Source organism: Anguilla anguilla, chromosome 3 (assembly GCF_013347855.1).
Source record: "Anguilla anguilla isolate fAngAng1 chromosome 3, fAngAng1.pri, whole genome shotgun sequence".
Taxonomy (NCBI): Eukaryota; Metazoa; Chordata; class Actinopteri; order Anguilliformes; family Anguillidae; genus Anguilla; species Anguilla anguilla.
The window spans coordinates 27,991,318-28,016,163 of NC_049203.1; the positions used below are offsets into that span (position 1 = coordinate 27,991,318).

Below are 24,846 nucleotides of genomic sequence, written 5' to 3' on the forward strand. Positions count from 1 at the left end.
TAATCATCTCTTTGTGTAATAGTACAGAAAGCACATTGTCTTTAGATGGTAAGATGAAAAAACATAGGGCCAAGTTACATTTAATAATTTAGGAAAGATTGGGTTGCATTGTTTTGGAATAGAGATTGTTTAATTTGTGTGAGCTAAACTGGCTTCGTTTTGATACCAATATTTTAATGGCATATGCCTAGATTTTGCGAGTTTTAATTAACGACTTATTGACTTGAATAACTCGGCTTTCTTTGTATGTTGAAAACGTTTTTTGATGAAATTTTAGAATGACAAAACTGTATTTAAAAAATGTTATAACTAACAGTAACCTCCTCTAAATCCAAACGAGATCAACGTTTTGACATTTTTTCCTGAAAACAATTTGGTCATAAAAGAATGAAATGGAAACTCTAAGCGAATGAAAACCCAGCAATTAATTAAAATATTAATTAGTTGGGTTTTCATTCGCCTCTCTTCATCCGTAGAATTGGCGCAACATTTCTAAATATCCCATTTATAGCACGAAATCTGAGATTACTGGGTTACATTCTAAATTAGCCGTAACTTAAATGGGACTGAGCATCGTTTTAACCAATACAGTAAAATGTTGTGTTCGCTACGTGGTCCCAAATGGACATTTTACTGTGAAGATAGAACGAGAAGTGTCGGTCAATCATATAGGCTATGCTTTACAAATCACATTACACCATACCCATGGCGTAAACTACTAACTGACGGTGTTCAAAGGATTTTTCGAATAAGGACGAAGTAGACTAGTAGTTGGTTAAAGCAGTGAGGGTGGGAGACGAGATGCAAGCAATGTTGTATCTATCGTATGTTGCGCGAATAAACGCTGCTCTTTTCGTTCGGCATATTTAAGTGGTCGGTTTGACGTTTAGGCTGGTCGCTTAAAAGAGGTTGGGAAACCGCGCTGAGTTTTCTCTGCAGATGTGCTTGCTGCTGGTAGAGAATCCAGATGTCCCCTTTGATCTGGTTGCAGCTCTAACCACGCCCCCGCTGGCAAAACCAGAGCTTTTCTGCTTCTACAGTGACAAATTCTGGATACAACCGCTGAGATTGCTACACTAAATCAAACGCAGGCATCGCTGGAGGAGGACGTTTTCTACTATTATACTAGTTTAATGCATTTCAGATGTTGCGTTCCTAAGTTTCGTCACGGGTAAGATTTTGAAATCGACATTATTACAGATATTATAGTGTTCTTTATGGAATTTCAAATCAAAATAAGATGGCATACATGCTGTTCCATACCGCTATTGATGAATGAAACACGCGGGCGCAATCTGTAAATTTAGTGTGCAGTTTCATTTTAGCCGCTACTTTTGTAGTTGTAGATCATTCATTGTCCTTATAGAAACATGTGTATAACACTCTAGTTAGGTCTTGTTAACCCGGTTAACGTTCTGTCGTGGATACACCGTAGCCTAATAATGATATAGGCTAATTATTGTCTTGATGTTGAATAACTGAGAAGTGCAGGAAATATAGGCAATATATCTGTAGCCATTTGACGATGATTTAGCACTACCTATGCTGCCGTGTAGACCGGTGCAATGCACCAAACGATTTTATCTATTTCAAATTCAAATGATGCATATGGTTACTTTTAATAGTTTAAGACAGGCTACAGTGAATGAAAAGTTGCTGCGGCTCCAAGTCGTTATTGAATAAAGATAAATTATAAACTAAAAGTAAATGGGCTACTTTAAGATTTATAAAGCCTGCTGCCAAGAGGAAACATCTGGAGCTTTTATGTATAAAGTAAACAAAAAAGTGGAAGCTTCGTGTTAGATTAAAATGTCAGCATAAGGACAGGTAGCCGATGTCGACACTTGGGGGAGGAGAGGCAGCAGGTAGTGCTCATCGAGGGCTCTGCCTCTGGAAAAGAGTCTTAAGGGGAAGGAAATGGTCTCTTCAATTGACCTTGAGGTGGAGATAGCCACGTTGCGGGCGAATCCATTCAAGGTTTAGTGCATCGACTGTTGAAAGCTAATAAATGCCATATACAGGAAGTTTGTGCACTGATTTAATCTAAACGCAAATCTAAATCAAGCAGATGTGCCGCGTGGTATTAGGCTGGGTACTTCATGGTAATTACATGTGTTCGTTTAAAACCGGGTTTTCTGATTTCGTTTTAAGTGTTTCAAAACATAGTTGGACGTTAATTACAGTAAGGAACTTTGTGATTATTTGACCTGAGGTAATTAATACGTCACAATGATAAGAAGGTTGTAATGCATCCAACTTTAATGTCTTGTTAAAGTGAGGTTGGTAGGGCTATAATGGCTTTCGTGCCGAAATGCAAAGCCATGGCCATAAAGTCTGACAAAGAAGAAGAATGCTTAGAAAACCTTTGCCCAAGAATTGAGCCCAGAGGGACAAGTTATAAAAAGTATAAAAGCATTGTGTGACCTGTGGTTTTTTAGTGTTTCAAACTGTAGTCCATTAGTTATGGGGAACCTAACCAATATGTATATCACTGGCACAAATGATTTCAGGGCTGCTGTAATTCAGCAGTGTTTTACTGTACTGGATTCTAAATTGAGATACTGTATATGTAGCCTACAATGGGATATATCTGAATTTAACCAACCAAATATGTGATCGAGAACAAAAATGGGCGTAAAATGACATGTATTGGAAAATTTATTTGAACTCCCTCCGAACATTTAAATGTATTGTTCAATGCATTACAGCGTATTTTTGAATACATTGTAGTATATTTTGCGATATATTTATATATATTGTATATTATCTAGTACATTTTATTAACAAATGATAATATGTTGCAGATTTCAAAGAATAGTTTCTAATTTCTCAAAAGTTATGTCATGACATCCTTGGTATGTGCAGGTAAGCCAAAATTCTGAAAATGTTATTAGAACCATTGTCCATCATTATAAAAATGACAAATCAAAGAACAGTGTTTTTTGTTGTGTAAGGGAGACTGGAAATCAGGTGACTTGGACTGCCTGTTGTGCTAGGAAACTCAGAAGATCAGTTTTGTAACACCAAGCAGGTTCAAGGATCCAGAATGGTCTTCTGTGAAGTTGCGCTGACATTGAAGGCTCATTAAGCTTTTCTGGGCGGTGTGTTCCTTTGTCAATTGGATAGTCACTGGAAGTCAGAGTGGATCTGACAGAAAGAGGTGAGCAAGAGCCCAGAGCGTGCTCAGTATAACAAGAGCAAACAGTGCAGTGGAAGTCCTGCCAAAGATCATTATTGAAGTGCTCTTACCATCTTCCCAAGAACACTTAATTTTTCTACAGAGTAGAAGTTGTAGACACCATTTTTTAACCATGTTTTTATTTTTTATTTGATGGACATAAACGATTTGAGAGGTTTATTAGAATACAAATGTGCATTTATTCCCTGTGACAGTTTTTGGTTCTGTACAAGCAGGAGACAAATACCAGCCCCAAAAGACAGGTCCAATAGCTCATATTTAAAGAAGTAATACGAGCCTCTGTCAATGATTAACCTAACCCTTCCTGATAAATTGATCACATTAAAAGTCATCAGATGATATCTGGTGGTCAGAGCAGCATTCTGGATCAGGGCATAAGATGGGTACTGAGTCTGGCAGAATATGATTTTGGACAATTTCATAAAATTCCTTTCAGCTGTTTAACAGGAAAATAGATGGCTTGATGGCTTACATCATACAAACGGGTAGGTTCTAAGTCTCCTTCAAGACATTCATATTAATTTATAGGATATAGGATATTAAGACATGATCCTTTCAACCAGGGCTACTCTGCACCAGGTCCTGCAGGCCTCAGTATCTGCAGGTATTTGCCCCAACCATGGACTACACCACCTGATTTCACTAGCGTGCTTACTTCCTGAACTAAGGAGGTAAAATAATTATTTAAACCAGGCGGTGTAGTTGAGTAGCACTGTTTGGGCCAGTCTTTAGATGCCAGAATACCAGCTGGGTGTTTGAATGGTAAAGTGGATGTTGAATGACATGCATGCTGATAAATTCTTCATAGTGCCTACACACTGCTCACTTTTGCTGACAGGGAATCCTTAGGTACAGACATTTGCACATCAAAGCACCTGGGAGGCTGCCATTCAACATGCACGGAAAGATATTGATATATCTGAAAAAAGATATATCAACACTTCAATATGAGGACTTAACAAGGTCAGATAATTTATTACCCATTCATATGGGTGAAATTCCACTTACAGACTATTGTTAAAATTGATGCAATTTCTGACATAGTGCTGGAAAACAGGAAGTGGACCATAGTATTAACCAATCAGCTGGTCCTATAATCAGTGATGTTTTTTGAGACCTTAGAGAACTTTAATATACTGAAAATATATTAAAATTAAATATTTTCTTAAGATACTACAACAATTTACGATGTATGTAGAAACAAATACAAATTCCTTCTATGTTTTTTTTTCAATATTTCCAAAAAAAGTCCAAATATTGAAAATATATTGGAGTATATTCCACTTCTGAAAGTTTATCTACTGGCAGGGAGATTCTGTAATTGAAACAGTGGTATGAGCTGTGTGTTTGGTGCAGTGTGGGTGAGGGTAGATTTCATTTGACATCCCACCCAATGCGTAGGTTTTTAAAAATAACTCCCAACAATCTGCTGCACTTGAGAGCTCTTTTCAGTTTGCTGCATTTCTGCACACTGCTGCCCTTCTGCTTGTTGCGATTGTACTGCTCTTATTCAGCGAGAGATTTTCCACCTCCCTCTCACTGGCTGCTGACGGACCAGTAGAAACCTCATCAGTGCTGCACAGAAGATCACCATTCTTGCACAACAAGGGGAAGGATCAGTCAATGACAGAAAAAGATTAGCAGTCAGGGAGACACCACTAGAAGAGGGTCTGTTCCCTTGCTAAGGAGTTCCTCTCTTGCACTCACATCTCATTAGGTGAGCAGACTGCCTTCTGCATCCCCTTTTTGTACTTTCTGCAGAACAACAAAAAGTTTTCTCTCCAATTAGAGCTGCTGGAGCTCGGCCTGAGGGAACCCTTGAGCAACGATTTGTTGTCAGAATGGAAATGATGTTACATGTCTTCATAGCTGTTTCAGCTTTTCACTTTTACGATTCTGCAAGGCAAGGGGCTCAAACACTTTTTTATGTGCCGTGCAAAGCTGTTTGAATAATAATGATTAGCATGTTACGCAATAGTGTTCATGGTCTCAGGTTCAGTCTTTATCAACATGTGGTATATCTTTATATAAGGTTTTTATTTTTCATGTACATGGTGTTTTAAATACCAGTGTCAAGCATGCTATTGGCAGTTCTGTACAGTATGCAGTGAAACCTGCTTAGAATGAAGTTCATAAAATAATAATGTCATAAAAATGCCCTCAGCACATCAGAAGGAAATTACAGTCATTATCTTATCATTTTCTGTTCCATTTATGCTTTTCATACATTTTGTCAGAATAATATCAATAACACAGTGTTCTGAAAATGAATGAAAAACAGAGGGAGCAGAGGAGTACAGTGCTTTTGGACTTTTCGACACTTTGCTCCTGTGACTGTCCTCTGTGCTCCTTCTGTCTCTAGTTGCAGTTCTAGAGGACAATGGAAAAAGCTATTTCCTTGATAACTGCAGATTCTCTGGGATATTGTCATTATAGTGAATGAGAGGTGCAAATGGGCAGATACAATAGAGACTAATGGAAAGAAAATGGAGAAAAAGACCCAGAATGAGCTTTGGAAGCTCTCTTATAAATGTTAATATAACTATAATAATTATAGTTGTGTTGTCATATTAACTATATATAACAGATCCTTGACATCTGTCTTAAGTAATATTTTTTGTGCATGAATTCCATGTTTTACATTTACACGATGATTCACTCCAACATACCAAAAGAAATCCATTGAAAGTTTTTACTGTACAAGTGTAAAAACTACAGTATATGAGGCCAAGCACCCTTTTGATGTTATACATTTCAGTATTTACCCATATATAGTGAAGTGCTGCAATGTACTGATAATACTTTTTATTGGAATATATTTGTGGTATATTGTACTTTCATAGAGGTGTTTAGTAGCCCTTCAGACCAGAAGAGCAGAAATGTTCAGTAGAAGGGACACAGTGGTGTTCTGTACAGCAGAGGGACACAGTGGTTTATTTATGATTACCTCTGGAATACTGCGCTTATGTATAGCCCCGCTGCCTCACTCACACAGTCTGATGCTCAGCGCTGAAAGTTTGTGTGTCCTGTCCAGATGAGGCCTTGTGAAAATAAAATCCAAGGGTGTGGCTCCAGCTCACGCTAGTACCGAATGAGCTGTGTCGTTAGGAGCCTGTGCGTTCGCGCGCGTGTGTGTGTGTGTGCATGTGCGCGTGTGTGCACATGTGTGTTTTTGTGTGTGTGTGTGTGTGTGCAAGTGTGTTTGTGGGTGTGTGTGTGCGTGTGTGCAAGTGTGTTTGTGTGTGTGTGTGTGTGTGTGTGTGTGTATGCAAGTGTGTTTGGGTGTGTGGGCATGTGTGTGTGTGTGTGTGTGCAAGTGTGTTTGTGGGTGTGTGTGTGTGCGTGTGTGCACATGTGTGTTTTTGTGTGTGTGTGTGTGTGTGTGTGTTTGTGGGTGAGTGTGTGCAAGTGTGTTTGTGTGTGTGTGCGTGTGTGTGTGTGTGTGCAAGTGTGTTTGTGTGTGTGTGCGTGGGTGTGTGTGTGTGCGTGTGTGCATGTGTGCACATGTGTGTTTTGGTGTTTGTGTGTGTGTGTGTGTGTGGTGGTCGGGGAGGTTCTCATCTTTGCATTGGTCTCAGATTTTTCCATTACACCTGCATTCAGTAGTACTGCAGATACAAAAGCCATATGGGCACAGCATGACATGGACAGTCCAAATATGAACAACCATCTGAGCTGAATTTTGTGACCTGGTTGCATGCAAGGCACTGAATTGGCCACTTCAACGTTAGGAAATGACTGCCATTCCCTATGAGTGGGCGAATGCAGCTCAGATTGGTCTTAGATTGGTCATTTCAGGAAAACATGACTCCACTCCCCCTTTGAAACTGTAGAGCTCCAGTAATGTCAATCTGACTGTTCCTCACACAGAGGCATCTTACGCCATTTTTATAAGTATGGGCTCATTATTGTTGAGGCTATGTCCTGTCCTAAGACTTCACTGTGAAAACAGTAGAATTAAATATTCATTCCCCACTGAAGAAACTGTGCTTTCCACTGGGGCATCCTCTAGATATTTAGGTTTTTAGTAGAGATGGGAAAGTGAGGCTTCACAAACCCCATAATGGGTAGGCTTGCACTGAGCTGTCAATCATTAACTTATTAGAACCAACTGAAACATTATGCTCTCCACAGAAATACACAGCGCTGGATCATATCAGTGAGTGCCTGAGCGCATTTTCTGAGGCCATTTCTGGTTTCATGAAATTTCATTCACCCATCCCTAGTGTGTAGCTTTCATTCATTTATACTGTATGTTGGTTTACTGCTTCCAGAGATCATATCAATTATTCTTTATGAAGGATTGTCAGATGAATAAAAATAACAACGACAAGAAGTAAAAGAAAGAAAAAGAGTGGTTGACAGTACTGTAGTGCTTTTCACAACCTCAGACCTGCTTACAGAAAGAGAGAAAGACCACCTCAGCTGCCACCGATGTGTGGCACCCACCTGGATGATGCACGACAGCTATTTTTCACTAGAGCATTCACCAACACATCAGCTCAATTGATTGAAAAGCAACAAAAGTTTGTACTCTGGACTCAAACAAATCATTGGAATATTGTATATTTCTAGTATGGTTTCTGGGTAGAGAAATACACATATCTGCAAAATACAAGTTCTTTGTTGTCTAGAAAAGTGCTGGCAGGGAGGGCTGGTAATACCCTCTGCTTGGTACAAAAGGAGTGGAGTGGAGCATAGCTGGCTGCAAGAAGAAGCCTCTGTTCTCATGTAAAAAAAATATTTGCCATAAAATAATGAAGGTTCTAAATCATCCAATAGTAATGTTACCTTAGCCTAAGTTACAGGATAAATATATAATCACTGTTTTATTATTATGCAAGGCTTAGAAAGCATATTCCAATAGATTTATTGGCAATAGGTGTATGGACGTTTTTCATCCTGCAAAAAATAGAGCTTAGGTGCTTCCATTATTTTTCTTTGTATAGTATTGAACATTCCAATGGGAGAGTGATGCGCTCTTTCTGCTGGAATAAAACTATCAAGTGTATCTCAGTTTGTGAAAGGTCCTTGGATAAGATAAATACTTCTCTGCCTAACGGAGGTCATTGAAGCCCTTGGTGCTGTCAGCAGGACTGAAATGCAAGCCCTTTCCCCAGCAGACAGCTTTGTACCTGAGGCTCACATGGAATCTGACTGACCAGTATTCTGTAGGGATGCATCTTAGCAGCCTGTCCTCCTCCCTCCTTTGCAGCGCAGAGCAGTGCAGTAAACAAAGCTTAATCTGATTTGACTTTCTTCAAAACAGATGCATCAATTATCATTTAATTATGCTGTAATTATATTGAGGGCCACATGAAAATGGCTGAATGATTGTTTTCGAGCACGTTGATTATGCTGGTGACCCTGGGAATATTGGTAATCTATATGTACAGCATGCTGCATAACGAGGTGCAGCAAACACCTTTCTCCAACTCTCTCCTCCATTTCTGTCCTTCACACAAGATGGCCTCCTCTGTGCACCTTTGCCGCCCCATTGCTCAGTTTCTGTCACTTTGATGCACCCTGTCCCTGAAGACATTCACAATCATAGTGATGAATGGGTCTCTCCTCAGCCCTGCCGAAATGCTCAGTCTTCCACTTCATGAGCGTGGCAGCAAGCATCCATACAAATCTGGAGAGAAGGCTGGCTGAGCATGTTGCAACAGGACCCATGAATCTGTTGTGGGAAAGGGTATTGATATAAGCATCACAGCAAGGAAATACCACATTTTTGCCATGCATGGTCCTCTCAAGGGGTCAAAGTAAAAATAATATTTAGGTTGGGTTATTACAGTGCTTTCACGTCTGTTCTGGTGTGTTGTTTTCTGTCCGTCTGATTCTATTTGAGACCAGTGTAAATGTTATATTATCAAATATAGTATGACATTTGCTCTCTTATAAGAGCATAATGTCACTGGGAAAACTGTCAGTCATATAATCTAACTGATGAGATATTTGCTGTGTAATAATTGCCGCCTCTTCAGGCTGACATTTCTTATTTAGATGAAATGATGATGCAAGCTGCAGATTGACCACAGCCTTTAGTCAGTACATACGGCACTGTAAAAGAGCAGGAAGAAATTATTTTGGTTGAGATAGTGGTCTCTGCACTATTTTGACTGTTTACAAAACAGCTGCTAAAACAACCACAAAGGCTTGCTTCAGTGAATATATCTTGAGCTGGTTGACTTTTGGAACATTTTCCATGTTGGTTTTGTGGTTCGTATTGCTTGGAACGCACTGAAATTGGAAATTGGCAGTAAGCACAGCTAGTAGAATTGGAGAGAGCTACCAGTATTGTTTAATAATAAAAAACCTGTTTTTGAGTTATTTTGAGAAATGTGATTGTTTATTAGCTTTGTAATACAAGCCCTCAGGCCAGGCCTTTGGGATTACTATTAGCGCATAGGGTCAATGTCAAATTATCTTACTGATGTAGCAAGACCAAGCATAGACTGCTGTAGAACAAATTCCATCCATCCATTATCTATATCTGCTTATTCTGTTTACTGTATGTACATGAATACAGTTTTGACAGTATTCCAGGTCAGGGGGGTGCTGGAGCCGATCCCAGCATGCATTGGGCGAGAGGCTGGAGCACAGGCATACAAGCCCTCAAAAAACACATTAACTTCAACATTAAATCATCACCCGACATTTACATTTCTGTGGTATGGTAAAAGCAGAGCTACATTTTCAGGCCCAGTATTTGGGAAAGTGATGTCAGTTCTCAGACAATAGTTTAGCTTGGAATGAGCTTTCATGTATCATCAGATCTCATCTGGCTTGCTTCCGAGAGAGCTTTATCTCATCCCGGCAGGATATCACTCGCTTCGTTCTGAAGTGCCTCTACTGCCATTCATTTTCTGCCTGTATCACCGGAAGATAGATTCAGTGTAATTGGTTTAAATGAGAGTGCAGGGACAAACAGCAATATCTAACAGCAGGGTTAGTTACCTTGCCGTTGGATGTTTTGCTACAAATAAATAACTAATTATTTTTTAACGCATGCCACTGCAATGTTTTCACTGTCAGAGGGAAGATAATTATATATATATATATATGGGTGAAAAATTCTTGATTACAGATTGGTTCATTTTTAAGGAGTAAGTGACAGGCACTGCAGTACATTTTATAGGCATAGGACAAACAGGCATACGGCCTGCTGATACTACCTGCCTGATCTTGCATCAGAAATTCCCATTGAGAAGATTATGAGATGTGACTATAACAAAAGCACCATTCATCTGCCAGCTCTTGTGAAATTTTCATACATTCATCAGTAAGTATTACTGTTCACTTGCAGAAACCAATAGCTGTTAAATGGTATCATACCTGCTATCTGTGAAGCTTTCAGAGGTGTAAGAGTGCAATCAACTGCCACAGCTCGTTTCTGTCATTAGAGGAGTGAGGGCGTACAGGCAGGTCTCTGTGGAGCACAACTTCTTCATTGCCATTTTCAATTCACTGAGCAGGCCCCAGTTCACATTAATACATGGCATCCATTTAGACAGCTAGATTTTAACTGGAGAAATTCAAGACAAGATTCAAGGGTACAGCATTGCATCCTCACCCAGTAGGAAAGCTCTAAAGCAATAAAATACACTTCAGATCACTTCATAACAGCTTTCGCAGAGATGGTATACATGGTTGTGTTTAGGACTGTATGTTACCCGATTAGTCTTCAAATCTTATTTTCAGTTGGAACTATTTCCTATGGTGCAAGCAACCTGAGAACACTGCACACAAGGAAAAAAAGTACAAAATGTCAAATATCAAACAATAGGAAAATGGCTATTTATGCTTATAATTGTGAATACATGTGTGATTAATGTGCTCTAAACGGTCTCTAGAAATATACCATTAAGTTGCAAGTTGCTTTGGAGTTTCTCAAAGTGTATTTTCTTGCTTGTAAAACCCCCTAATACCTATGTCCCAGATAGGAGATTAGGAAATTATCCCAGCCATTTTAAAGCCAGCAGGTCATCAGAAACTTCTGTGAGTATCTAATATACCCTTTTAGCATGTCCAAGGACTGTCTGGAACTGTTAACCAAACACGTACACTAAGACCAAAATAATATCAAAAGTGAACTATCACTTTCAGTTTTGGCGTGTGTGAAAATGAATAGTCCCACATGAATAGTTTTGCATTCACATCTCAGCAAACCCTTCATCACAGACAAGCCTCAGTGTCTGAGAAAAAGTATGTTTATTGTCCAAGTATAATGCGATATAGCTTTTATACCCGGGCCTGTGTATCCAACTAAATTCCCTCTTCTGTGTAGTGAAACATAATGTACTGGAACCAAAACGCACCTCTAGTTATAAAATCAGCTTATGTTTTGGAACCTTGTTTAAACCTTGATTAGACTGACTGTTATAGCATCACCCATGGAGATAAGTTATTCTGCAGGGTATTGCCTACCTCTCTGTGCAATCACTACTCCTTGTGTTTGTCAGGCCCCTCCACAACTCCAGTGCAATAGCTATGCAGCACAGCAGTTAGATTGTAAGTTGGAGAGGAACAGCAACTGACTGTGTGCATTTGAAAGGATGTATGTACACAAGAAAATTCTTGCTGTGAATCAACTGTAACAGCTGCTAAATGAACTGTAACATTATTACCCTGGCACAATATGTACTTTATAAAAGTTAAAAGCTCTATGTCTATGTAATTGTAATGTATGCTCCTCTGAATTGACAGAGATTTTTGCAAGGATAAAAAAGAGGCCTACAAGTACAGTTTGACATTCCAGCTTGTTTAATAAAGAAAATATCTGGATAAAATATGGCTCATTGAAGTATATTATTGCAGGGTCTCATCTAATGGAAGTCAACAGATGATTATTGGCTGACTCAGCATAGATGAAATCTGTTTTGTGTTCTTGGAGCGATCAGAGTGTACACTGTAATTACATTACTTTCAATACTAAAGATTTACAGCATGTTTACATGAACATTCAAGAATTGACTTTTCACTTCTCAGACATGAACCTTTCGGCAAATAAAACACGAAGTACTGTAAGGCACAAAGATAATACATAATTCTGAAATATACTGTGTTACGTGTATTTCTACTGTGAATTTTGCTTTCTGTTTGTTCTGCTTCTTCAATTTTATTATTTATCTACATTCTCTGCAGGGTAAATATCCTCATTTAAACTATGCTCTTAAAGTTTAGGCACTATTAACTAGAAAAATAAGTATTTTTAGTGTTCCTGTGATTTTCCTGAGTATTGTCTGTCAGTAGAAGAAACATTATTCACCTTCTCCATAAGAAAAAACTGATAATTTGGTTCAGGGACCAGCACACATCTTAAAATTCAAACTAGATTGGTTTCAGTAAGGAGTCAGAGGGGTTTATTTGTATAATAATAATAATTTGTGAATATAAATGAGAATATTGCTGTTTCAAGATATTGAAATTGAACATAGTCTAGTTCATACATTTTTTTATTGTCAGAGTAAATTGAAGAATCCAAATATGCTTTCATAGATGTTCGTTTGACAGAAGATTCCAACATTCCTCCAATTCACTATATTATAAAATCATAACGGTGGACTTGGAGTTAAACAACGCAGGCAGGGGCGTAAGGTTGGGCTACCTGTGGCAGGATTGGGGAGCCTCAGTCCAGGGGGGCTGTATCTGTTTCTGGATTCCATGCTAACTTCTGTCTTCACCAGCTAACCTGGCCGAACAGCTTTATGCACCAATGGCAGTGGAAATTTCAAAAGTTAAAACTGTATTTTGGCCCACAAGAACAGGCTTCAGCTGTTCATACTTAGCAAATAGATGCCATTAAAATTTTAGATGACTTAATGATTGGGGCTGATTAATAATTAAGTAACAGATGTGGATGTTGTCTTCAAGGAATGGGATTCTCCACCCATGACTTAGAGGATGGTAGTTCATTGCCGGCATAAACAAATGCGAGGAGTGAGAGGCAGTAGTTAAACCTGAATAGCATGACTTTGGCTGAAGTTGAAGCTTAATTGGGGTAGCAGCAAGACAGTGATTCAAAACACGAAAGCAGTCTACATCTGAATGGCTGAAAAGAAAATTAAAGTTTTGGAGTGGCCTAGTCAAAGTTCTGACTTGATCCCAACTAGGATGATATGGCAGGACCTAAAACGAGCTCATGCTCAAAAACCTACCAGTTTTCCTGCATTTAAGCAGTTCTGCAAAGAATGGGGTAGAATTCCTCCTAAAGAGACTGCTGTCAAATGATAGGAAATGTGTGGTGGCAGTTATTGCTGCTAAAGTTGGTGCAATTACCTTTTCCACATGGGTGGTATGGGTGTTTGCTTTTTTCGTGAATATTTTGAATGATATTTAAAAAGTATGTGTTTTGTGTTTACTCAGTTGACTTTTCTCTAATATTACATTTTGTATAAAAATCTGATACCATTCAGTATGATAAATATGCAATAATTGAGAAAATCAGGAAGGGGGCAAATTCTGTTGCATTTCCTCTCATTTATTAAATAAACCAAATGCACAGAACATGATGCATTGGGATGTACCACTGGGTATAGGGAGTGAACAGCCTTTTTGATTTCAACAAATTAAATTATATATTTTCTTTCAGTAGGGCATACTCCATAGGAAAAGTAGAGGGTGACCTACATCTCTCTCTCTCTCTCTCTCTCTCTCTCTCTCTCTCTCTTTCTCTTTTCTCTCTCTGCTTGATGTACTGTGTGTACTGAACAGATTCTTCTTTTTAGAAGACACTAGGTCAGTGGTATAAGTGGGTGCTCGCTCTGTTCAAAAGAGCAATGAAACAGTAGTCATCACAGTTAACTGGTTCTACTTGGTACTCTCATGAAATGGAACCAATAATTACTCCTGTATCTGTATCATGTAATTACACTATCAATAGAGTAGGCCTATGTGAATTAATGTAATCTTGGATTTAATGTGACATATCATATTATTAATATAAAGTGCGTCAACTGAAATATAATTTTCCATTAATATTAACAGCCAGGCTGCAAGCAGTGGGGAATGGAAAGTAGTTACTTTAACTGTAGACCTGAAATACACAGTGTACAGTATCACAAGTTTTTTTTTTTGTGGTTTTCCACTACTGTTCTCTTCATGGAAGAGTCTCAGAATCTGAAACGCACGTGTAGTAGTATAGATGAAAGGTCCTAGCCCTGCAATGAGCCAATAGGAGAGCAATGTTTTACAGTTCCTACAGCAGAATCTACAGCTCACTACAGCTCAATACTGACATATTGATGTTGTTTGTTTGGGCCAAAAACATCTCTTCCCTCACCATTGATCTCCATCCTCTTGGAAAATCATTCAGAGTTTGATCCTGGCATAAATTGCAGTGATTAATCTTCTTCAAAATAGTTCAAATGAGCTAGATAGTTCAGCCAAAGAAAGAGTGAATAATGAAGACATGCTAGTTGTTCTGTCGATAAGCAGCTATTTTATTAGCCATTTGGCCTGCCAAATTTTGATTCTAAAGACAAATGGCACATAGTACAGGAAAGTGTCAGAGATTGTTGCGAGCCATGCTGTATGGCGTAGTTGAATTGGTATATGGTTATCAGAAAATGGGAAGGGCAAATCTTGCAATCTGATTGGATAATAGGTGTGGTATAATAACCGTATACCACGGCTGTGACATTTACTGCTTTTTACAGTTCTATTTCAATTATCACTCCACGGCTAAGCAGTCATTCAAGCCAAAATAAAAAACCGCTACATGCAATGATCACCATCAGTCACAAAATGAGAACATTTGAGACTATCTGATACAGGTCTTGAGGCAAGAGAGAGGTTATGTCCAAATGTCCATTAGCTGGCACAAGTGCGAGAGCTCTCTCCAGAGCTACTGGCAAACAAACCTCGGGGACCGGAGGAGGTGGGGCAGCATCCTCGCCATGCCAAACAATGCGCCCCCTCCACCTGACAAAATGAGCAGACCCACACAACGTGATCCCATTGATGTTGGACAGTTTTTCAGTGGTTGCACAATCAATGGGAACAAACAAATAAACACCAATAAGGCATAAACTCTTGTTAGCTCACTAATGCTAGCTTGCTTCCTAGCTAGCGTGGCAGAACAAAAGAGAGTTTACAGCAACTGCCTGGAACTATGTGCTGACACCCAGGAAATATGAATTATTCTTGTGATGAAATTGTGAATAAAACCATTTTAATTTGATTGTGTCTATAATATCTATTCATATTATCACATTTGGTAACCATTTTATGAAAGCAGTAACTCCAGGCCGTGATACAGTATATTGTGTTTGTACAGCTCAACATTCCACAACACCCCTATAGCTGTGCATTAATCACGACCTGGAGTGAGCTATTGCTTAATTGTACTATATTAACCAATCAGTTTGCAAGATTTGCCCTACCTGTTTTATTATTTAAATTATTATGCCTATCAAACTACACTGGACCTATGAGCAGATGGCTCCTCCTCTGTGTAATCCTGCGCTTATTGCTGCTGTCCATTTCCATTTGGATTTGACTCACTCTTATGGTATGCAACATTATTGTGCTGCTGATCATACTGTTTTGTTGCAATTGACTTCAAGATATAATTACTGTGCCAGTATTTCCATTGTGTACTGATTAGCAGCTGATTTGTCTTTCCTCTTAGCGTCATTATATTCTTGTAAGTACATTATACATCCCTGCTTCCCTGGTGCCATCTCTGTCCTTGTTCCAATATTTACCCCGTATCTCCACACACCCTCTTGCCTCTTGGTTTCTGTATTTGTAGCGAGGGAGGATATTTCCAGTATGGGACATTAATAGAGCCAAACAAAATGGAAATGTCCTGCTCTTAATGGGCCATGGTAGAGGTCTAATAGTCAAATGGAAATGTAGCATTCAGTTGATTCTTCATTTTCCTAATCCAATCTTAACACTATTTATATTTGGCAACTCAGTATGCCATTGAACCTTCTATCACATTTCCATTGTCAAAAACCAACTAAGACAGCTTACTAGGTAGCTAATTTGATTTCTGCCCAATGAAGTCACACCATACCTCCTTTTTTAATGTTGGCTTTTTCAATACAGAGTTACTGGTTGCCCTGTATTGACATAGCATAGCGTTATTCAGCTATCTTGGCTAGTTATTCAGTCTGAGCATAGGTGAGTCCCTCGAGGCACAGATATATTTCATTTTCACATTACTCTTAAATTTTTACGTGCACACTCAACCATTTATACGACGAAACATAATTCCTGTGCAGTCCCAATGGTGCCGTTAGAACTGGCAAAGCAGTAACCTTGTAGTATATTGAGCCAGTTTCCCATCACTGCTGCAAGGTGAAAAAACATTTTGTATAAATCATGTTCGATCATCTTCAAATACGCATACCACGTTATACAGCAGTGACTGGTATAATAACTTTTTTAGCTTTCCTTATTCTCAATTTTTCTTTCATGAGGTTTATGTTGGTTAAAAAAGGAAAGCTGTGGTCAGAAATACAAATTCTATATACATTTTAATATGTGTATTTTCATGTTGTGTTATCCATACGCACCATGTAATCCTAGAACTAGAATGTTGTCATGGTAGGTCCTGTATACTTTTTCACAGGTTATTACAGGTTGCTACCACCCAAGGCAAATTCAGGTCAGGCTGTCCAATTGTACAGTGTAGCTCAGTTACCTTTCTCCTGAAAAGTAATGTGATTATAAGACATTTGGCATAGCGGTGACATAACGCAGCAAACAAGCACCTATCAGACCGATGTTATTGCCAGCTGTCAGCCTGCCAGCGTTTTGCAAATCAGCACTACAGTGGTGTGCTAGCAGCAGGTCCATTAGCCAGATATTTTGTTCTTAACAGCTGATCCCCATCTTGACTGTGCACTGTCTGCTACCAGATCGCTGTAGTGGCTGCCGCTATTGAACTCGTTCAAACTGTTTCGCATCTTTTCTTCACTTCTTAACCCTCCTCCTCTCCTCCCCCCATTCTCGCTGCCGATGACTTTGTGGAGCATTTCAGAAAGAATCCACAGCTCTTTCAGGATCTAACGGCCCTTCCGTCATTCAACCATCCCATTCTGCCCACCCACACTTCACTTCTCACCTACCTATGCTTTCCTAATGATCTCCCCTGAGAGGTCAATTGATCGAAACTGCTGCCATCATGTCACCCAACCATCTGTTCCCTAGGGCTCATTCACTCACCTCTTCTCCAGATCATCTCACCAAGCATAGTCCCACTCATCCCTTCCACGATCAACTCAATATGTCTACAAGCAGTGCGCCTTCAAGGAGGGGCCAAGTGACGGCCCTGTTTAGGAAACAGACTGGGCCCTTCTGCTGTCCAGAATTATTGGTCAATTTCCTTATTCTCCTTTCTCTCCAAAACCCTGTAACATGCAGCAATCAACTCTTCCTGTCGCAAAATAACCTTCTCGTCCCCTTCCGTCTGGCTTAGAGGCTGATGTCTCCATTAAGACTACCCTTCTCTTCATCACTGAAGCACTTTAGTCAGAGTATCTTCCCGCTCTTCAGTGATAATCCCACTGAACGTTTATGTTTTGACACCACAGACCACATGCTCCACCCCTCTACTTTGACTACACTCAGGATCTGAGGTACTGCTCTTAAGTGGACTAAATCCTATGTCTCTGAATGGTTCTTTAGGGTTTCCTGAAATGGCTACTCTTTTCCCTTCACATATAATCGTGGGTGTGTCTTCTCCTCCCTTGGGTTCCCATGCAATTTCTGTGCTATTGATTCTCAGTTTTTCATCTCTTTTTCTCCATTTGAGACTCAGTTATCACTTTGTGTCCCAGCTTGCTTGAAGAACATCTTGTGATAACTCATAAACTTGACCTGGCTAAGACTGAGGTGTTTTATGTTCCCTCCAAGTCCTCTCTACTTCAAGATCACTCTCAACTAGATGCTATAAGAGAACTCACTCACAACTTTTAAAATGCAAGGAGCCAAGGAGTAACTGTAGGCGAGCAACTCTCCTTCTCTCTCCATGTAATGGCAGTGAGTTTGGCATGAAGATTATACTTTATAATGCACCTTTTTCTGGGTTGCCAAAGAAAGCTATTGATAGATGACAATTTGTAAAAACAGTGCTGCAATTTTAACTGGGACTAGAGAGAATATTATGTGGGTTCTTGCCACACCTTTTAGAATGAATTCATTCAGATTATTTTACTTGTTTTTAAAGCATTCAGATGTCTAGCCTCCTTCATACATTTTTACATTTTATGTCAGATATAGCCCATACAAAAAATCCTCCCATATCAATTTGCTCAAGGTGCCAAAATTAAACTTGAAAAGTGGTGGGGAAGCTTTCTCATTTTATGCTCCTAGATGTAAACTTTGAAATTATTATTTGAAAGTCCTTACTTTGATAATGTTTCTCAAATGGAGGCCAAAGTGATTACATATCTTATTTTAAAGAAGAAAAGGGGTGAAAGTTAGCATCCAACCAGTACACCTAGATTCTTCACTTCCTGTTTATGTTCACACTAGAATTCATTTGCCATTCTCTGGCTCTGAGGCTTAGATCTAGTGTTAAGGACCGCAGTCTTTTTCTGGTTCAATTTAAGAAGATTCTAAAACATCTAGAGAGTAATCTCTCAGATTCATTTCAGATTTCATTATTATGTAACACAGCAAATGGTTTCATCAGCATAGCAATGGAAATAAACAATTTTTTACTAATGATTTTCCCAATCATATATAAAGAGAACAATCACTGGCCTAGAATAGATCTCTGTGGAACCCAAGATTAATATCAGCCTTTTTGAGTATAAATGGTAAATGGACTACATTTATATAGCGCTTTTATCCAAAGCACTTTACAATTGATGCCTCTCATTCGCCAGAGCAGTTAGGGGTTAGGTGTCTTGCTCCAGGACACTTCGACATGCCCAGGGCGGGGTTTGAACCGGCAACCCTCCGACTGCCAGACAATCGGTCTTACCTCCTGAGCTATGTCGCCCCTATAGTGTAGAATCCATGAGGGCAACAAATACAGTTCTTCCATCCAGATATGCATCAAGCCATTTAAGAGCTGTTTTAGAGCATTGCTCATATTAGTCAGCTGAATGCACTTATGTTTCTCCTACACTCCTGGATAAGAGGATCTGCTAATTCAATATAATGTAAAGTAATGTAGGTGTTCCAGCTGTACCAACAGCAGGCTTCTAGTGGGCAGCTAGTGGGCCAATGTATTTTTAGTGGCTGGTAAGTACATAAAACAGGTTGCAATTCCAAATGAAAGGGACACGAGGGGGTGGAGGGATATTATAACATGAAAATGATCCATTCATCAGTTCATTTGGTAGCATAGCTATCTGTAAAATCCCAGTGAAAGAACACTAAATGAAATGAGACAGGACGGAAACGTATATCTTTTCAGAGTCATATAGCATGTCTTGTGCTTTCCTTGCATGGCCAGGCTTTTTTTTAGTGCCTCACTTCATCTCAAGGCTGAGGTTAAAATGACAGGCATGCGGGGAGTGTGTTTGCCGAGGAAAGGGCAGAGTAATGTGGGGATTTCTGACTGTGTACTGAAGGAGGGCACCTTTGCAGCGCCACACCTAAGGCCCTCTGCAAGCACGCTGCTGATAAAGGGGAAGGGGGGCGCAGCTCTCTTTGTTTATTTAATAACTGGGCATTGTGTTCATGACCTGGAGTCTCTTAATTCCTCAAGGGATCTGGCCTGTGTGCATTCACTGATTTTAACCTTATACAGCACTTATACAGAGGAAGTTTGCCTGCATATGATAGGTTACAGTATACTGGAATCATCAGATAATCTGCTCCACGTTGCTGATGTTTTCTTGTGTAACTAAAACAAATCAGAACATTTTTTGCACATCATGTGGCTTTTGGAAACTTCACCTCTGGGCGATCAGTAATTATTTGTTGCGCAGTAGTCATTTTTGGCAATCAGAAATACATTCATATGTCATATAACCTGTCTTTAGGTCACCTGTAAAGCCTTTGTTGCGTCACGTGTCCTTAGGTGTTGCCCCGTAGAATGATTCCCCAATACCTTTATAGTCTAAGATCCAACATCAGTATTTCTAAACCTATTTATTTTTATACATCACGTTACTGCAGCAGCCTGTTGAGTACGATTATCAAAAGTTTAAGTTTAAGTAGCATCCAGTGGATGGGTTCTACAGGCACAGAAAATGATGTTTTATCTGAATGAGCACATTCCCACTTGGGAATGCTACTCATGTTCCTCTGATGTCATTACAACAACATAATTTCACTGATTGTTTTAAACAAGTAATCCTAAGTATTGTAAGCCTTAGCAGCAAAATTGTTAGCAAAATGTTACTTTATTTAAGTTTATTTAAGCCAAAATGTGCTCACATGTATTCTTATTAGAGTAATTGTGCAGTATAGACATTTTTGTCAGTGTTTCGATTTTTTTTTAAATGATTATTTGAAAGACAAAATAACGTCTATCCAGAATTAAAATTTATTATTATATATTATTATTGCATAATTATGTTAAAGGCAGTAGAAATTGGGGGAAACACAAGAAACTAGAAAATATAGAAATAATTCAGTTCGCAGTTCATAAATTTTCAGTGAGCTGAACGTAACTATGGCAGCCAGCGTTGACTCCTTAGTTGGTTAATTTGCCATCAGTGGGGTGAGTTGAGTTGAGTTGTGGGAGGTAGGTGCTCATTGGGATATGACTGTGTGACATTCACATTTGCATATATTACCATTCAGTCATGTGTGCTATGAAGTAGGGCTGACATGGCTTCTCAAATAAATGTTCTTCAGAGGCATAATTACATCAAAAATGCAAATTGGTAAACTTAAAATATTCAGAATGTAGCCTGATCTTTCAAATTTTTAATAAAGGCATTAAGTTTTTATTTATTTATTTATTTATTTTTTACTTTGTGTCCCAGTATATTGCTTATGATACATTGAATTGATAATTACCCATTCAGCAGGGTCTTTTATCCAGAGCAGCTTACAAAAGTGCATACATCAAGTTTTAGGCAAAGAGCAATAATAGAAGAAGAAAAAGTTATAAGCGTCACAACCAATAGTAGTAGTTATTTCATGAACCTAAAATGTAATGTTAAGTGCTATAGCACTGTAGTTGCAAGGGGGAGTTTGAGGATGTAGTGCTTGCAAATTAAATTATTGATTGTCTGATTTGAGTTGCTGCAGTAATTTGTTTCTCACTTAATACAATTAAAATGAGCGCTTAAAGGAAAATCCTAGTGAAAGTAAAATGATTTGTATGTCCAATCAAACGTGATGCCTGCATTATAAGAAAGTTGCATTTTAACCTATGATAATGGGCAAGCTTCCTTAAGCAAATCTATCTGAATTTAGCTGAATTGTAGGAGTAAATGTGAAAATTACACCAGCTGAAATGCAATTATATATTTCCCAGTGCAAATAACCATTTCTGTGGTCCCCTATTGTTGTCATCATCAAGTCGTCTTCAGGCTTACGATCATTAAAATGCCCTATGGTGTGTTCAGTTTAACATGTCTTTGCCTCCATGGGCATGACTGATGGCAAATATTGAAAATTGCTTTGAAGAAACTCATCGATTGTTACTTCCCCTTCTTCCTGGAGAGCACTTCTACTCAGAGAGAGCGGACTAAATGCATGTTAATCCTATAAATAGAATACAAATGCCTGTTTGCCTTAGTCATTTAGTCACCTGCAGTTTCACTGGAAATTGCATTCTGCCCTATATATAGAAAAATATATAATTTTCTATATATGCAGATCCAATAAAATGGCATTCTTGGTTTATCGTTTTTTGTGACAAGGCTGTTCTCATGATATTTTCACCAATTCATACATTCTAATGATATCAATAAAAGCAATGATCAATTCTGAAATAAATTGCTTAAGGGTGATCAACTGCATCACCCTCGATTTACAGCTAACTCCTAATTTTTAGTTAAAAGACTGTACTGCCGTTAATGACTGTCAATCCCCCATTCACTCTCACATCCTACAGAAGTACTGTCGTCAATATCTGCCTCTTGTCATTAAGCCTGGCCTGCTGCCGGATTCGATACGGCTTCCGCCCACAAAAGGAAACCCTCCAGCTGTTCTGTAATCTGTAGCAAGAAGGCATTGTTCTTCCTGATGTGTTTCGAGATGTGCATCTGTTCTCAGCCCACTGAAATGTATTTAGTTGTTTTAAAGAGAGTATATTTATTGTAGTAGGCTAGTATAATAATAATAATAATAATAATAATAATAATAATGACCTGGAATTTCTTATACCCACACAAACACACCTCGATTTCCTTAAGTAGAATTATTTGATTACCAAGACCAAATAGTCATATTAATAACTGTTATGTCCTTGACTGGATTAATATCTCCAGCATCAGATCTAGATGGATGAGCGTTTTTAGCGGCTAAGCTTGCCTCTACGACACAAATAGTCTCTATGGACTTTTATGATGTTTCAGCCGTCCCGTTGAACTGGTTTGGTCTGCTGCTCTTTAGTTGACTGCACATGGAGTGTACCGAAACGCTCTCTGGAGCTACGCCTGTGTTTGCACACCTTGAGTATTAAGTATTTCCCGTCACCAGTGGGCAGGACAGAACTACTGCGGATGGGAGGTCTCTGGGCTGGACACAGACACTCATTTGGGTTGTGTTCCAGTAGTCTTGTCACACGCCATCATGCAAGTCATAGAAGACAAGTGTGTTATGGCTTGAGGGATCTGTACAGGAAGTATCTGTGAAACAGAGCTGCAGTCAGTTCAGCGGCAAAACAGTCGGGTAAGAAAAAATGGTTAGCGTGATAGGTCCTTGGTTTTTTGTGTCTTCCCATAGTAGGCCTAACGGTGTTTATTGATGTTGTTTTAACGGAATCTTTGTTGTTTTTTATTCGTGGCTGTTCATTATTTGTGTAGGCTTCTTAAGAACCCAGTGAAAAGTTAAATTTTTGGTAACTGAAGCTGTCTTTAAAGCTTGTATATTTCCTCCTCAGTTAATGTGAAAATGACCTATTTTTAAAGAGTAGCTGATGGGTCAAAAATGTGGAAATAAAGAATAGATAGTACACAATCTTTAATGTTTTATAATTTCACAGTTATTGTTTCACTTCTAAGCACAATATCCATATAAGTTTTTAATGTTGTTTGGCTTTTGCTTGTGACGTCAGTTTGTGTTTCTTAGGTACATACACTTTCGTTTAATTAGTAGGCTATGCGTTTCCAGCTGACACACCGCAAATCCGGCAAGGTTTAATGAGTATCATGTTTCATTCGCGTTCTTATGAGTCACTCTATAAAAACACGCCAGACTGCTCAGGACATTGACACAATTAAACATGAACCTCCTAGCTGTGTACACACATTGGTGCCTACAGTCAAGATGAGTGTTACGCCATGAAATTGTTGTTGGTAGCTGGTTTGTCCACATCTTGAAGTCTTAAAACCAAAGACAGTAACCCAACAGTGTTAAATCGCAAGACCGGAGTTAGCCAGGTCTTATAAACCATCGTGTACTGAGAGTATACTTAATGAGGAAACACTGTGATTTGCCAGTGGCCACTGGAAAACATTACAGTGCTGTACATGTGCAGTGGCCTATTTTTTCCCAGTTATTTTTTCTCAGTAGTTATTCTGGCTTTGTTCTGATCGCTTTTATCATTGTGCGTTGTGTTATTTTCACCCTGCTGGGAAACAGCTGTAAAACACCGGTACAAGAGACCCAACTATGGCGATTGTTGTTCGGTTGTTGCATACAGTAAGTAGATATACAGTAAATATAAAGTTATAAAGATAAAACTTTTATATCTTTACATAAAATTTATATCTACTTTTATATAAAGATATAAAAGTAGATATAAACCACTCTCTTGAATGTAGTACAAATAAATTAATTGACTTCTTGTTCAAGTACTTATGTTGTCTGAAGACTGATGTTATGCAAAACAACCCCGCTGTGTGCTGATTGCAATAAAATGTCATGGTTAAAGGCTCTGAGTGCATAATTTACTGTAAAATGAATATCTGTCTGCACCTTTTAATTAGCGTTCATTTATACAAAGGGATTGTACAATAAAAGAAGTGGGAGAAAAAAATAGATGAAATAATAAATATGGGAGCAGAAGATTAATGAACATGCAGAGTGGAGCTCAGAAACACTTTTAGAGACACTCTCACAGTGTGCTTAGTAACTGAATGCAGTGCCAAAGCAGAGCTTGCCCATTGGTGACCAGAATCAGTATTCTGCGCATGCTTTCACACCAGTTTTCTGCGAGGGGTTATGAATGTGGCCTGAAATATGAATGAGCAAAACAGAAATGCATTTTAAAAAGTCATTATCACTCATCAATGCAGTTGCGCCAGACACAAGAAAGGTGGTGTTGGCCTTCGTGTGGAGCAGTCCCCATCCCCGTGTGTTTGTCCTTTATCTTCTGAAGGACATCAGGTAGTTCATCCACCTTTTTCCTTCCTGCCAGGTGGCACAGGGGTTCAGTGAATAACACTGTCACCTAACAGCAAGAAGACTCCGGGTTTGAATCCCGGCTGGAAAATTGCATGTTCACTTGTCCTCGTGGGGTTCCTCTCACAGTCCAAATACATGCAGTCTCGGCTAATTGGAGACTCTAAATTACTCATACGCTGTAGGTGTGAGTGAATGGTGTGTGTGCC

At 39.0% G+C, this 24,846-nt stretch overlaps 1 protein-coding gene across 3 annotated transcripts in view; it reads left to right on the plus strand.

Annotated features, from left to right (window-relative positions):
* The first annotated feature begins 810 nt into the window (after positions 1–810).
* The window catches only part of LOC118222327 (synaptotagmin-like protein 5), a 43,753-nt gene continuing 19,717 nt past the window's right edge, over positions 811–24,846 (plus strand). For 2 of the 3 annotated variants that reach the window (XM_035407817.1, XM_035407819.1), the window contains exon 1: positions 811–1,171. The gene's annotated coding sequence lies outside the window, so the exon portion shown is untranslated. Of the gene's footprint in view, positions 1,172–22,490; positions 22,964–24,846 lie in introns of those variants that run through there. The other variant, XM_035407818.1, reaches the window with a different exon arrangement.